The sequence below is a fragment of the Schistocerca americana genome, chromosome 3 (assembly GCF_021461395.2).
Source record: "Schistocerca americana isolate TAMUIC-IGC-003095 chromosome 3, iqSchAmer2.1, whole genome shotgun sequence".
Taxonomy (NCBI): domain Eukaryota; kingdom Metazoa; phylum Arthropoda; class Insecta; order Orthoptera; family Acrididae; genus Schistocerca; species Schistocerca americana.
Window position 1 is genome coordinate 660,228,557 of NC_060121.1, and position 13,547 is coordinate 660,242,103.

The following is a 13,547-nucleotide window of genomic DNA, read 5'->3' on the forward strand; positions in this document are numbered from 1 at the left end:
GTATTCGTTTTTACAAAGCACGACATGACCGGCCACCATGACGAAATGTTGTGTTCTACTGGTTGATACTGACCAGCTATGACCCAACCTAGTTCTGTCTCCTGAAGCACAGGATGATCAGTTCCTACGGAGATAGTCCCTGATTTGTGAATGTATGGACAAAATTCTGCTCCTAGCAACAGGTCGATTTTTCCAGGTGACCAAAAAACTCTGGATCAGCAAGTTGTGCATTTGGCAAGTGCCACGTACAGGGATCAATTATTTGTTCAGGCAAGGTGTCAGTTATCTTTGGCAAAACTAAACATTCGACAGATGACATAAAACGGCTTACACAGGAGCCCACTAGTATAGAGACACGGTGTTTTGTTTCTGAGCGGGTTGCACCTATTCCTTGAATCGGTATCTGCTGTGCCACCTTTGATGTATGAGGTGTTGTGCACATGTTTCCGATATGAAGCATGACTGCGACCCAGAATCTAATAGAGCACGACAAGTCTGCCATTTTCCATTGATTCTTGCAACCTTATTCAAGGAGTACTCGTTTGGCCGAACTGATCTTCAATGAACAATAGCTCCATGTAGTTGACTGATGTTTGCCATTGTTTTCGTGTTGCATATCACCTGTACACTCCTTCCTTGCTGCATCTTGTGTAAATTGTGATTCTGCATGTAATAACTTGTGGTGTCGTTTACCACAGGTATGACAGGTAATGGAGTTGCTTTAAAAAGTCCTGTGACCATTCTTCAGACAGTTGTAGCACAAGTTGTTGCGCATCACAACAGCCTTGCTTTCACTACATGTGACTTGTTTGAATTTGCTGCACTTGTGCAGTGCGTGAGGCTGGTAGCACATGACACATGCAGTACCTGTAGCAACGTATGGCTCTTTCGAATGCCCAAACTGCTTGGTGTTGGGCGTATTCTGATGTTTATTAACAGTTGTTTCGTGACGTTGTGGTGCTATAGTCTTGGCTATTTCTAAAGATTTACATTTATTCTCGAGAAGGCACAAGTTTCTTCAAATGTTGGAAAGCTACTCGAACTCAGACTGGCTTCAAACTCGGTTCTTATAGAAAGTTCAACCCTTTCTACAAGGAGCTGTGATGTAATTATGTCTTACAAAGAGACATCTAGCTGCAATGCCATCAGCACATGCACATTGCTTAAAACTTCGTTTAGTAGTGCACGAAGTTCACTTGAACAAGGCTATGTCATTGTCGGTAGCACTAGTAGTTTCTTTAAGTGTATTGATGCAATCGGTCGAGGATTATTGTATCTATTACAGACAAAATCAAAGGCTACCTTAAAGTTAGTGTTAGTCACAGGAAGATGGACAGTTACATTGGCTGCTACACCTGTTAGTGAATTCAGCAAATGATGGTACTTAGCAACTTCCTCTAGTTCCCCATTGTTTATGACGAGATTCACAAATGTGTCGTGAAAATGCCGGAATTGCGTTACATTACCGTTAAATGGTGGCAGTTTTATGGTGGGCAGCTGGATGCTACGTTTTGATACACTCAAGGCAGACTCAGCATCTGACGAAACCTTGTCAACTGCGTTTGTGTGATTCATCTGAGCCAGTCGGAGTGGTCGTGCGGTTCTAGGCGCTACAGTCTGAAACCGGGCGACCGCTACGGTCGCAGGTTCGAATCCTGCCTCGGGCATGGATGTGTGTGATGTCCTTAGGTTAGTTAGGTTTAATTAGTTGTAAGTTCTAGGCGACTGATGACCTCAGAAGTTAAGTCGCATAGTGCTCAGAGCCATTTGAACCATTTCATTCATCTGAATCGCTCTCATTTGTTTAGAAACCTCGAAGACTATATTTTCGAAAGTTTCTCTGTCCCTAGCACGACTCTTCAAACAATTAGAGCTGTGACTGCCCGTCTTCATACTTCTCCACGATCTTTGGCAACTGTTGTAGCCTGACAGTAATGTCCAAAGTGTCCGATTTGCCTGTTACATCGAATTCGTTTGCAAACTTAAACAACCGTGTGAGGCTTGCTTTCGCCACCGAGCGTGTGGTTACAAGTTTCCTTCTTAACACTTCGTCCATCATGGAAAGCTAGCGGTGTCAGGCAACAGCAGAAGAAGCAGTTACAATGAGTGGGAATTACAGGAAGCAGATACTTAACTTTCAGATGCGTCGTCTCGACGCTGCATGCTGCGTCTCCGTGTTGCTCCGTCGACACTCGTCGCTGCCGTTCCGCCGATTGATGGCTGTCTGTGCACTTTACTTCGTCGAATCCATCACAGTCCGGCCCCGAGACCCAAAATGTTAGCGTCGGCAGACGAAAACGTAAATGTACCGGAGTACCATAAACTGAAGAGGACTGTATAATGGTTCGTATCCATTCAGATTGTAAAGAAACACGAGAGTTGAGATAATCACTTATTATTCATAGGTAAGTCCACAACCAAAATATACATCTTTGCCGTTTACATGGAGCGCGCGGCCACGAGCTAAGGACAGTCGCTCGACCGACAGCCCATTCACCACTGCCAAATCTCTCCCTCGCCGCGGAGAGTGTACCGTTCGCTGCCCTTGGAGGGGTGGTCCATTGTCCCTCCAGAGAGGGTAGCACTGTCCAGAGTCTCAGTCAAATGTAACAACCGAACACCTATAGAAGAGCTTAAAATTATTATTGCCATATTAAGCGAAGCACCAGATTGTGTGCAAAGTACAGGCTATTTTATTACGCTGACAAGCATAATAAAAGTAGTGGCAGAAGAAGACAACAAAAGGTACTGTGCACATTTTAATTACTACCAAGAAGATTATTACTGTGGTATTCAGAATATAAGATTTTACTGACTCATGGCGTGTGACAAAATAAAGTTATCTTTCAACAAAAGTGCAGGAAAATTTTTTGTTACGCTGCATTGAATTGCTATCAGTTGAAAAATTCTCACGTTGAAAATTATCAGGAAACAGCGTAAAAACTCATTTTCGGTCAGTGGTCAATTTTGTGTAAAGATAATGTTAAAGAAAGATGTTTAGTAGTTACAAAAATCACAAATAACACTACCACAGTTGCTATGCATCTTCAATGCTTAGGAGAATCTTTTCACTCAACATTTCAATGTTATTATGCATAAAGTGTCCCAAGTTTAAAATAGATTTATTCTGTACTGATGAAACTGACTTTTGCTGCGGTAACGAAAGTAATGCATGTGTAGGATGCATATTGCACATATGCAGTGTATGTCGCTATTTCGAAGTGGTTATGACTTATGTTGTATGCTCTCGTCCCCCTTTGTTTGCTTGTCAGGTTACTATAACGGCTCCAGTTATTCAAAATTCAAGATTGTGTGATAAGAGATTAGCTTTGCAGTGCTTAGAGCGATTAGTGAAATCAGCACTGTGGTCTCACTGCATGTGTGTGTCTGCCCCATTATAATTACGACTCCGGTTGCCAATCGCGGTCATTTATAGGCGAAAACTGATCCATATGAGGAACGAACTGGGTGGGGAATTGCAGCTTTTCGTACGCATTAAAACAAAAGTTAGATTTGCCTTGCTGACACTATGTTATTCATGTGACCTTTATAATTTTTAGTATTTATAGCAGTTTTTGCGCGCAAACGACGGAAATAATGAACAAGAAATAATCGTAAACAGTAGTTGGCTTATGTTTTGGGCCACTTAAAATGGTGGCAGGCTCTGTCCACTCTGGCTTCAAAACAACGTACAGCATTAAGTCTGTAGCGCTACGTCCCTTCTTTTTTTACCTTCAAGGCGAGACCAGTGTGAAATTACATAAGCTCTGACAAAGATAAAATATGTATCGAATTACTGGAATTACCAAAGAGATAGAATACGATTCAACACCGTGACAACAGTGAAGCAAACTACACAAGCTTCCATCATGTTTTCAGAAGTCAAAAGACATGGTATGTGAGAGTGCATAAGGAAGTTACGAAACTGCAGCTGTTATCGTTTATTAACAATATTACCTCTGAGTATAGCGTATTAACACTTTACATACACCATCTTCTGACATTGTTAGTTGCTTTCATCTAAATTCTGTAACATTAGATGGAAACTAGCAGAGCATTTACAACTAAAAGGTACCGTCTGTAAAATTTAGTTTAGGATCCAGTTCCGTTTGTTTTAGTATGCCATTTCCTACAGAAACCTTTCGAAGGATAACAGTCATTTCAGTGAAAAACATAATACAGATAGATTACGTTTGTTTCGATTGTACTTATCATTCATTTCACATTCAAAGCAAAAGCTGTGCTACACAGCGCAGGGAGATACCACCCTATCCAGTAGGTATAGCAAGATCCAAACCACACAGGCACTTGAATATATAAGGATATTTTTGACTGTTGTTGTTGTTGTGGTCTTCAGCCTGAAGATGCATCTCTTCATGCTACTCTATCCTGCCAAGCCTCTCCATCTTCGAGTAACTACTGCATCCTACATCCTTCTGAATCTGCTTACTGTATTGAACTCTTGGTCGCCCTCTAAGATTTTAACCCCCTCCCCTTCCATGTTTCCCTCCAGTACTAAATAGGTGATCCCTTGATGTCTCAGAATGTGTCAGTAGGGGGACAAGCTTCGTTCTGGCGCATTTTGTTAGTGTTGGTTGCCTACATAGGCAAACCTACTGTTCTTCTTTGACTGACAGATCATTAACCTAATGTTATCCTTTGACTGACAGGTCCTTAACCTATTGTTCTGCTAAAAGAATACCTCCTTTTGATTGACAGGTCTTTAAGATATTGTTCCCCACCCCCATCCCCTCACCCTCCCCCGATCCCTCAGCAAACTGCCCTCCCTCACTGTTACAGGTACACTTTCAAGTCTGAGTTATTGGAATATCCCCACCCACTCTTATCAATTTGATTGACTACTTAATTAAATTGATCAATTGATTAATCTCTCCCCCTCTGGCAAGCTCATCACCTCCCCCCTCACCTCCTCACTCCCAGAAAATGGCAGTAAGTTTAAATTCCAGCTGGACATTGTGACACACCTTAGCTACCTCCACTAACCTAAGAAAATGGCGGGAAAGTAGGTCACTTGGGCCATCTCCACTAACCTAAGTCGTCCGACCGCCACCTCTGCCTAGGAATTGGCAGAAAAAGGGCTGAGCCTGTGCTGGGCTGCTGGATAGGATGGATGTAAGTCTTTATTTTGCAGATACTCTTTATTTAAACAATTTGAGGCAGTAGCTTCACCCACTGTGTTCACCATGAGGTCCAGAGTCCAACTGATCTAGTACACAGTCATGCCGCCAGAGGGCGCTGTCGCCCCCTCTGTGATGTAATCCAAGATGGTGGTCTGGAGGGGGAAAATGGCGGGAAAAGGACTCAGCTTGTTCTGAGCTGCTGGAGAGAGGAAGGAGTGTACTTCATTAATTTTTGGAACCGTTTATTTAGGGACTGATTTCACGTAGTTTATTTATTACACTGATACGAAACAATCGCTCTGACATGCTTGGGGTCACAATACACAGCCTACAGACCGGCAAACTACTCGTAAATTATCCAAATAATGCAGTACACTGATGTACGGACATGAAAATAGCTCGTAAATCGTCAAAATAATGCATGTATAACGCTCTGCAAACACGTTTACTAAATGTAAACTGTCAAATAATGGACAGCCCGCAGAACTGCAAACTACTCGTAAATCACCGAAATAATGCAGTTCACTGATGTACAGACACACTCACTAATTATAAACTGTCGAATTAATGCATACAATTTATTTAGAGACGGATCTCGCGTAGTTTATTTATTACACTGATACAAAACACTCACCCTGGTGTGCTTGACGTCACAGTACGTAGTCTAAAGACCTGAAAAATACTCGTAAATCACCGAAATAATGCAGTACACTGATGTGCAGAGACGCAAACATCTCGTAAATTGTCAAAATAATGCATGTAAAAGGCACTGCAAACATGCTTGCTAATCGTCAACTGTCGAAATCATGCATTGCACAGCCTACACACTTGGTCACAAAATAATGCAGCAGACACGAAAACAGCTCTTAAACTGTCAAAAGATAATGCATGTGTAAAACTATGCAAAAATGTTCACAGCATGTTTGCATAGTGTGCATAAGAACCTCTACATAGCAGTGAGAGCGTTTGCGTTTCTGACACATATGTTGAAAGCAGGACATCTCGATTTCCAGGAAGGGTAACATGTGATGGATGGGATTCCATGTTACAACCATCAGGAGGAATGCATTCGGCGTTATTCTGGGCTATTTTCGTAAACAGGTTCTGTTAGGACAAGAATTTCCATGCGGACAAGCTGAGACATCACGAAAGCTCCTACAAAAGCGACCGTTAACCCTTTCTGCAGCACTCCAATTTCTGAGAGGTCGACTTGGCTCTTATTAACATAGCCATGTGACATCAGTATAACATTGAGAACGTTTTAGATGGTGAGTTGCCATATGAAAATTTCGTGGCAATGAGTCAGCCACACTGGGGAGGTAAACGTGTGCATGGCTAGACGCAGCCTGCATATCCCATTAGGATCGCTAGGAACAATACACCCTGTGCTATTCTGTGAAGCATTGGAACAGATTTCTATAGCGCTGCCTGTGACGTCAGTATCCACACGTAGAGAGGTATCGTGCCACCAACGGTAAACATGCACGTGCTGCCCAGAGGCGGCTTTCATATGGGACTGGTGTGAGCAAGCCACACAGTGTGTGCACCTTGGAGTTCTGTAGGGGGACAGTTTGCTGATACTTCACAGTTGACAATAGTTCAAAAGCATTTTCTATGTGCAATGAGTGTTTGTGCACTGCATTATTTTCAGCTATTTACGTGCTGTCAGCGTGTTTGCATAGCGCTACACATGCATTATCTTTTGACATTTTACGAGCTGTTTTCGTGTCTGTTGGATTATTTTGTGAACAGGTGTGCAGGCTGTACAATTCATGATTTCGACAGTTGACAATTAGCAAGCGTGTTTGAAGAGCCTTTTACATGCATTATTTTGACAATTTACAAGATGTTGGCGTCTCTGCACATCAGTGTACTGCATTATTCGGTGATTTACGAGTAGTTTGCAGGTCTGCGGGCTGTCCATTATTTGACAGTTTACATTTAGTAAACGTGTTTGCAGAGCGTTATACATGCATTATTTTGACGATTTACGAGCTATTTTCATGTCCGTACATCAGTGTACTGCATTATTTAGATAATTTACAAGAAGTCTGCCGATCTGTAGGCTGTGTATTGTGATCCCAAGCATGTCAGAGTGAGTCCTTTTTCCGCCACTTCCCCCAGACCGCCAAGTTGGATTATGTCAGAGAAGGGATGACAGCGCCCTCTGGTGCCATTACTGAGTACTAGGTCATTGGACTCTGGACCTCATGTTGAACACACTGGATGGAGCTACTGCCTCAAATTGTTTGAATAAAGACTGCCTGCAAAATAAAGACTTAAGTCCATCCTATCCAGCAGCTCAACACAGGCTGTGTCCTTTTCCCGCCAATTCCTAGGAAGAGGTGGCGGTCAGATGACTTAGGTTTGTGGAGAGGGCCCAAGTGACCTATTTTCGCGCCTTTTCTTAGATTAGTGCAGGTGGCGTGATGCAGTGTTCTGCTGGAATTTGATCTTACCTCATTTTGTGGGGTAGGGGGTGAGAGGGGAGGGGGTTTTCTAGAGGGGGAGAGGTTAATTACAAAACATCTGGGCAGATTAAAACTGTGTGCCGGACTGAGGCTCAAACTCAGGACCTTTGCCTATTGCGGGCAAGTGCTCTACCAACTGAGCTACCCAAGCACGACTCAGGCCCTGTCCTCACAGGTTTACTTCTGCCAGTATCTCGTCTCCTACTTTCCAAACTTTACAGAAGCTCTCCTGCGAACCTTGCAGAACTAGCACTCCTGAAAGAAAGGATACTGCGGAGAGATGGCTTAGCCACAGCCTGGGGGATGTATCCAGAATGAGATTTTCACTCTGCAGCGGAATGTCCACTGATATGAAACTTCCCGGCAGATTTAAACTGTGTGCCAGACCGAGACTCGAACTCAGGATCTTTGCCTTTTGCGAGCAAATGGTAGAGCACTCCATGCTGTGCCTCATTCAACACACACTGGAAATCTTTCAAGAAGATATCCTAAGTGGTGTGTTGCCTTCTGCAGTATATCCTGCAGAGGTTCCCCAACTCGTTCTTTACCCACACGGCCGGGTTGGAGGTCGGGTGGTGGTGCGATGACGTGGTTACTTTCGTCCATTACCTGCAGCTACCTGTGAATTCGTACAACAGATCGCCGGTAGGAAAACCGAGCAGAAACCTACTGTACTGCGATTCGCACCAGGATGCATACAATGTAACTATTCTAAAAATCGGGAACAGGTCTTAATTTGGAATGAAAGGTGGAAATACTGGCAGAACTTCGATATATTCTGTAGTCGAGAGTTACAAGTTCACTGTCAAGCCCGTGCTAATTCTGACACAGTCATGCACGAACCCTTTCATTCTCGTTAGCAAGTTTTTGTTCTACCCAACAGGAGGCCCTAGCCACACGACATTGCATTTCATTTCATTTCATTTATGGTAACGTATTTCCCGAAATCTGAACAGCTACTATGCACGGATTGTTCTTAAATGAAAATGCTCGCCGTATTATTAATTGGGCACCGATCTGCTCGTATGCCACGCGGGATCACTGTCTTTTCTCATACACAAAATTGCTTAACAAATCCGTACTTTCTAATAACACACACCGGAATAAACATGCCTTCACTTTAAAGCACTTTTGAGGCATGTGGCACAACTAAAACCGGCAAACTATAACTTCTTTCGGAGGTCATACTACACACGACCGTATCATTGAAAGGCTGGGCTCCGACTACTTCATACTGCTGTAAGCATTCTCTGTCTCTAAGAGAAAAGACGTGCAAAGAATACTCTGTTCTGATTGGTCAATTTTATTTAAGGCCAATAGAAAAATATTATTCTCCCGCGTTAGTCCGCTCTTTTCATAACTAACCAATCAGCAAATGACACACTTCCGAACTGTACTTTTTCCCGAAATAAATATTTAACATTCTGATATTTGTACTCGAATTAGCTTTCCTTTTACCATAAACTTAATTAACATATTATGATACAAAATTCCCCGTCGTCTACATTCACACTGTCTTAAAAAATTTTCACGCTAGTTCGTACAGCGTTTGTCGGTATAACAATTATCTACATATTTCCTTAGATCATCACCATTTATACTACTAAAAACATATACAAAACTGTACAAACATAAATAAACATTAAAACCTTCAAGAAATAAATAGAACAATTCACAAAACCATTCTCTTGACCTGTATCTTCAATCTTCCATGTCTCTGTCCGATACTATACTCTGGTGGATGAAAATTAGAACTTCGTACTAGACTGAACCCTCTTCAGACCATCTGTCAATGCGCACGCATGAGTCATTCTCCCGATACACAGCCTCCAGACAGGAGCGATATAAAGGCGCCACGTCTCACAATTGTCTTCAGCACTTCAATTTTGCTATTATTTCCGTTGTTGTAACATAAAACTGCATCATAGACACCTATTTTGAGTACTTCAAGTCCACAGAATGTCCGTTTTGAGCATCTAATTTAAATTAAATTATTGAGACTTCCATTTGCATTTTGTATCTTTCCGTGCAGACACTTCCTCAATAAATCAGGGTTTGCGAGAAACCTGAATGTGGGCTTAATTGTGTTCATAACAGGTTCTGGTAATGAGCGTTTATGTGAATATGTCTCGTTTTTGAATTTACATCAATCATCTTTTGGACACAGATTGTGCATTGGTGTTTGGTCAGCGAATAGTTTGAGAAAAAAAGTTGCCCACACAGCACACCTCATTGCCTCTAAATTAAGTGTGTTTTTCCTGATAGCTCTCTCATGCAATAACTGAAGAGAATCAGTTTCTTTCAGAGTAAGCCTGCCTTATCTTCCTAGTGGTTTTCCATCCTCAAGTACTTCACCTTTCATCTCTTTCAGCAAGCGTAGAAGCCTACCATGAAGTCTCTTTTGTATGTGGCAAGCACTTTCCAACTTTTCTATTGTTGTATTGTATGGATTTTTATCTGTTACAGCTTTGAACGAAGAGGAGTCCCCATCACCAAGGAATTTAGTATATCTAACATCATACTGATCCTCAGATCTGGTGAACATATGCAACTCCATACAGAGATGTGTGACCCCTTTTCATTCAGGTCCCATCTACAGACACATAGGCCAGTAACATTTGCATGAGTTTCACTGTCATGTATATATATCCCAGGATCTATTTTTTTGGTTTATTTCCATCAATTCCTCCACTGCTTTCTTCATAGAAACTTTGGCAATATCGCATATAGCATCAGACATTTCTTTATTTATTTTTACAAACCTTGCACAAGGTGGAGGCATGTTCAGAAAACCACACAATAAATTACCTCCTTCCCTGCCCTGTCCAAGGCATCTCAGAGCATATGCTAATCTAAAATTGCTTTGATACGTACCAGTGTCAGTTTTTCTTGAGGAGGAAAATGAGCCGGCCGGTGTGGCCGTTCGGTTCTAGGCGCTTCAGTCTGGAACCGCGTGACCGCAACGGTCGCAGGTTCGAATCCTGCCTAGGGCACGGATGTGTGTGGTGTCCTTAGGTTAGTTAGGTTTAAGTAGTTCTAGGTTCTAGGGGACTGATGACCACAGATGTTAAGTCCCATACTGCTCAGAGCCATTTGAACCATTTTTTGAGGAAAATGAAAATTCATAGCCCCACGAATTACAAATTAATTTAAAATCACAAGCTATTTCCACTCTTCTTTCTTCAACAACAATCATGTATTCGGTACTTTTACAGCTAACACATGAATATGAAATTTTACAGCCTGGCAGAGAAGCTCTAAAACAATACCTCTGAATCCAGTGGAATTCATATCATCATCATTCATACACCAGTACAGTACTCCTGCCCCAAGTTTCGATGCTGAAGTTCAGAGCTTATGTTCTTCATTTCGAGCTGCTTCCTCTTTTTTGTTGGTAAACCGATTTCCAGGAAACCTCCCTTTCCTAAACACAGTTTTTCCACCACCCGTTATTCATAAATCTTGATTTCCACATAAAGATTTGCGAATTCAACCTTCCACCGACTAATATATGTTAGTATTGTCAGAACGTAAATAAACCAAAAGACAGTTTTCAGGCAAAGATATAGATATCAGCCAGAGATATAAATGTCAGCCAAAGATATCGAAAGAAAGTAGCCTTCGCACTGACAAAAATTCCGCTGAAGCAAGCAGTTTCTCAAATGCCGGAAAAGATGGGAGTGGCCGCCAGTGCAGAGTTAATCAGCTTAACAATTTAAAGGCATTTCTAAAGCTGCTATCACGATAAAATTCACACACAACATAGATTAAATTGTGTAGATCAAGAAAATAATATTTTTGTAAAATCTATCTTTTGTCCAAAGTCCATTACATCCCCCCTTAAGGTAAATGGGGTCGTCTAAAATTGACAGATGAATCGCAATACGACGGCTATGGTTTGAGTTGTACATTACACCATCCGTACTGTACAACGCGCATGAGTGTGCAACTTCGGCTTACAACAGTTGTGGCTCATTCACCACGGCAATATCATACCACATCGGATGGGAAACATCGGTATTTAACTGTCCTGAGGCCAAAAACCGCATAGAAAGCAAAACTACATCGCTTTTTAATTCTCCTTGGGCCAAAATCCGTATAAGAAGCAAAATGGCGCCGGTTTTTAATTTCATAAGACTGCCGCAAAACATGTTCGATATGCTGTGCACCGTTTTCTGCTACAAGTTGAAATCGAGAAGTGGCATGCTCCGCAACAGCTCGGAGTCTCTCGGGGAAAACATCCAGAATGCGTTGCGCATTGTTTTCCCTGAGTTCAGCTACGCTCGTAGTTGGACTACTGAATACGACATCTTTCAGATAACTCCACAGCCAGAAGCCACACAGATGAAGATCAGATGATCCGCGCGTCCAGGCTGTTGGGAAGTGACAGCTGATAATTGTAGCTTTTCCGAAATGCCTCCTGTAACAGCCGCTATACTGGCTGTACAATATGCATACAAATGATCCTAGCGCTGTTGAAAGGTTGGAATGATGTTGATGCGCAAGATACTGTCATAGCGTTTACCAGTGACGGTACAGGTACCAGGAGCCGCAGGACTCATGAAAGAAATACAGCCCTAAGACCAACGATGCCGTCAACAACACCACACAGTCACCTATGCAGAAAAATGTGGTACCGGCTGCTGTGCGCGCAGATTTTCCATTGCCCATATTCTGCAATGTTGCACATTGACATGTCCTCGCAGATGGAAATGAGCTTCGTCTGTCACAGAATATTCCATGGCCATTCATTGCCCACTTCCACACCAGCAAACGTTTGTCTCGATGGCAGGTCAGCAGGAAGCAATTCCTGAACGTGGACAATTTTCTCTATATAGCAACGCAGGATGTTTCGTAGGATTTTATGCACCGTGCTCGCAGCTACGTCCAACGTTCGGGCAGTTCTCCGTGCACTGTATGCACAGCAGCGCTCGACCCCTCCTGCAGTGCTGTGGCCACATATTCGACAGACGTCGGATCAACTGCTTTCCTCCCTCTGCCGTTTCGAATTTTGTAATCATTTGCTCCAGATGGACCAATGGCTTTTTTCATGCCCTTGAGTGTCGGGAACTTCTGCAGTGCTAATGGCGAACAGTCAATGTTGTTGTAAACGAGCTTTCCCAGCAGCGGGCGATCCATCATGGAGACAGCAATGTTTGGCGTATGTTGGTGTGCGTAGTTTTTCGACACTCGCCTTGCGTTAGTATGACCGGTCACAGAACCTATTGGCGACAGATCTGAACTCGGCGAGGTTTCTCGTGGAGACATGCATGGAGACATGCACACCGAGCGGGGTGGCGCAGTGGTTAGACACTGGACTCGCATTCGGGAGGACGACGGTTCAATCCCGCGTCCGGCCATCCTGATTTAGGTTTTCCGTGATTTCCCTAAATCACTACAGGCAAATGCCGGGATGGTTCCTCTGAAAGGGCACGGCTGACTTCCTTCCCAATCCTTCCATAATCCGATGAGACCGATGACCACGCTGTCTGGTCTCCTTCCCCAAACCAACCAACCAACCAACATGCACATCCTGCGTCTTTAAGATGATGATGTCCCCTCGGAGCAGTGGAAGCGCTGGCCATAGACTCGCCAGGCTTAGAATTCGGTGATGAATGGCTGTAACGATGTAGAGTGATGTGAAGTCGAACAGGAGTTAACAGTCGAATAACAGCGCGCACGTTGTTTTGAAACGACGGCATTTTCAATCTAGTAATTTCCCTTGTGGTGGCTTACAAAACACGTTTACAGAATCATCCATCTGCGTTATGTGCAGATTACAACGGTCTTGCACTTGCGTATCGCGCCTAAGCAATGGCAGTTACGCTATGTGATCAAAAGTATCCGGACACCTGGCTGAAAATCACTTACAAGTTCGTGGCACCCTCCATCGGCGATGCTGGAATTCAATTGATGTTGGCACACCTTAGCCATG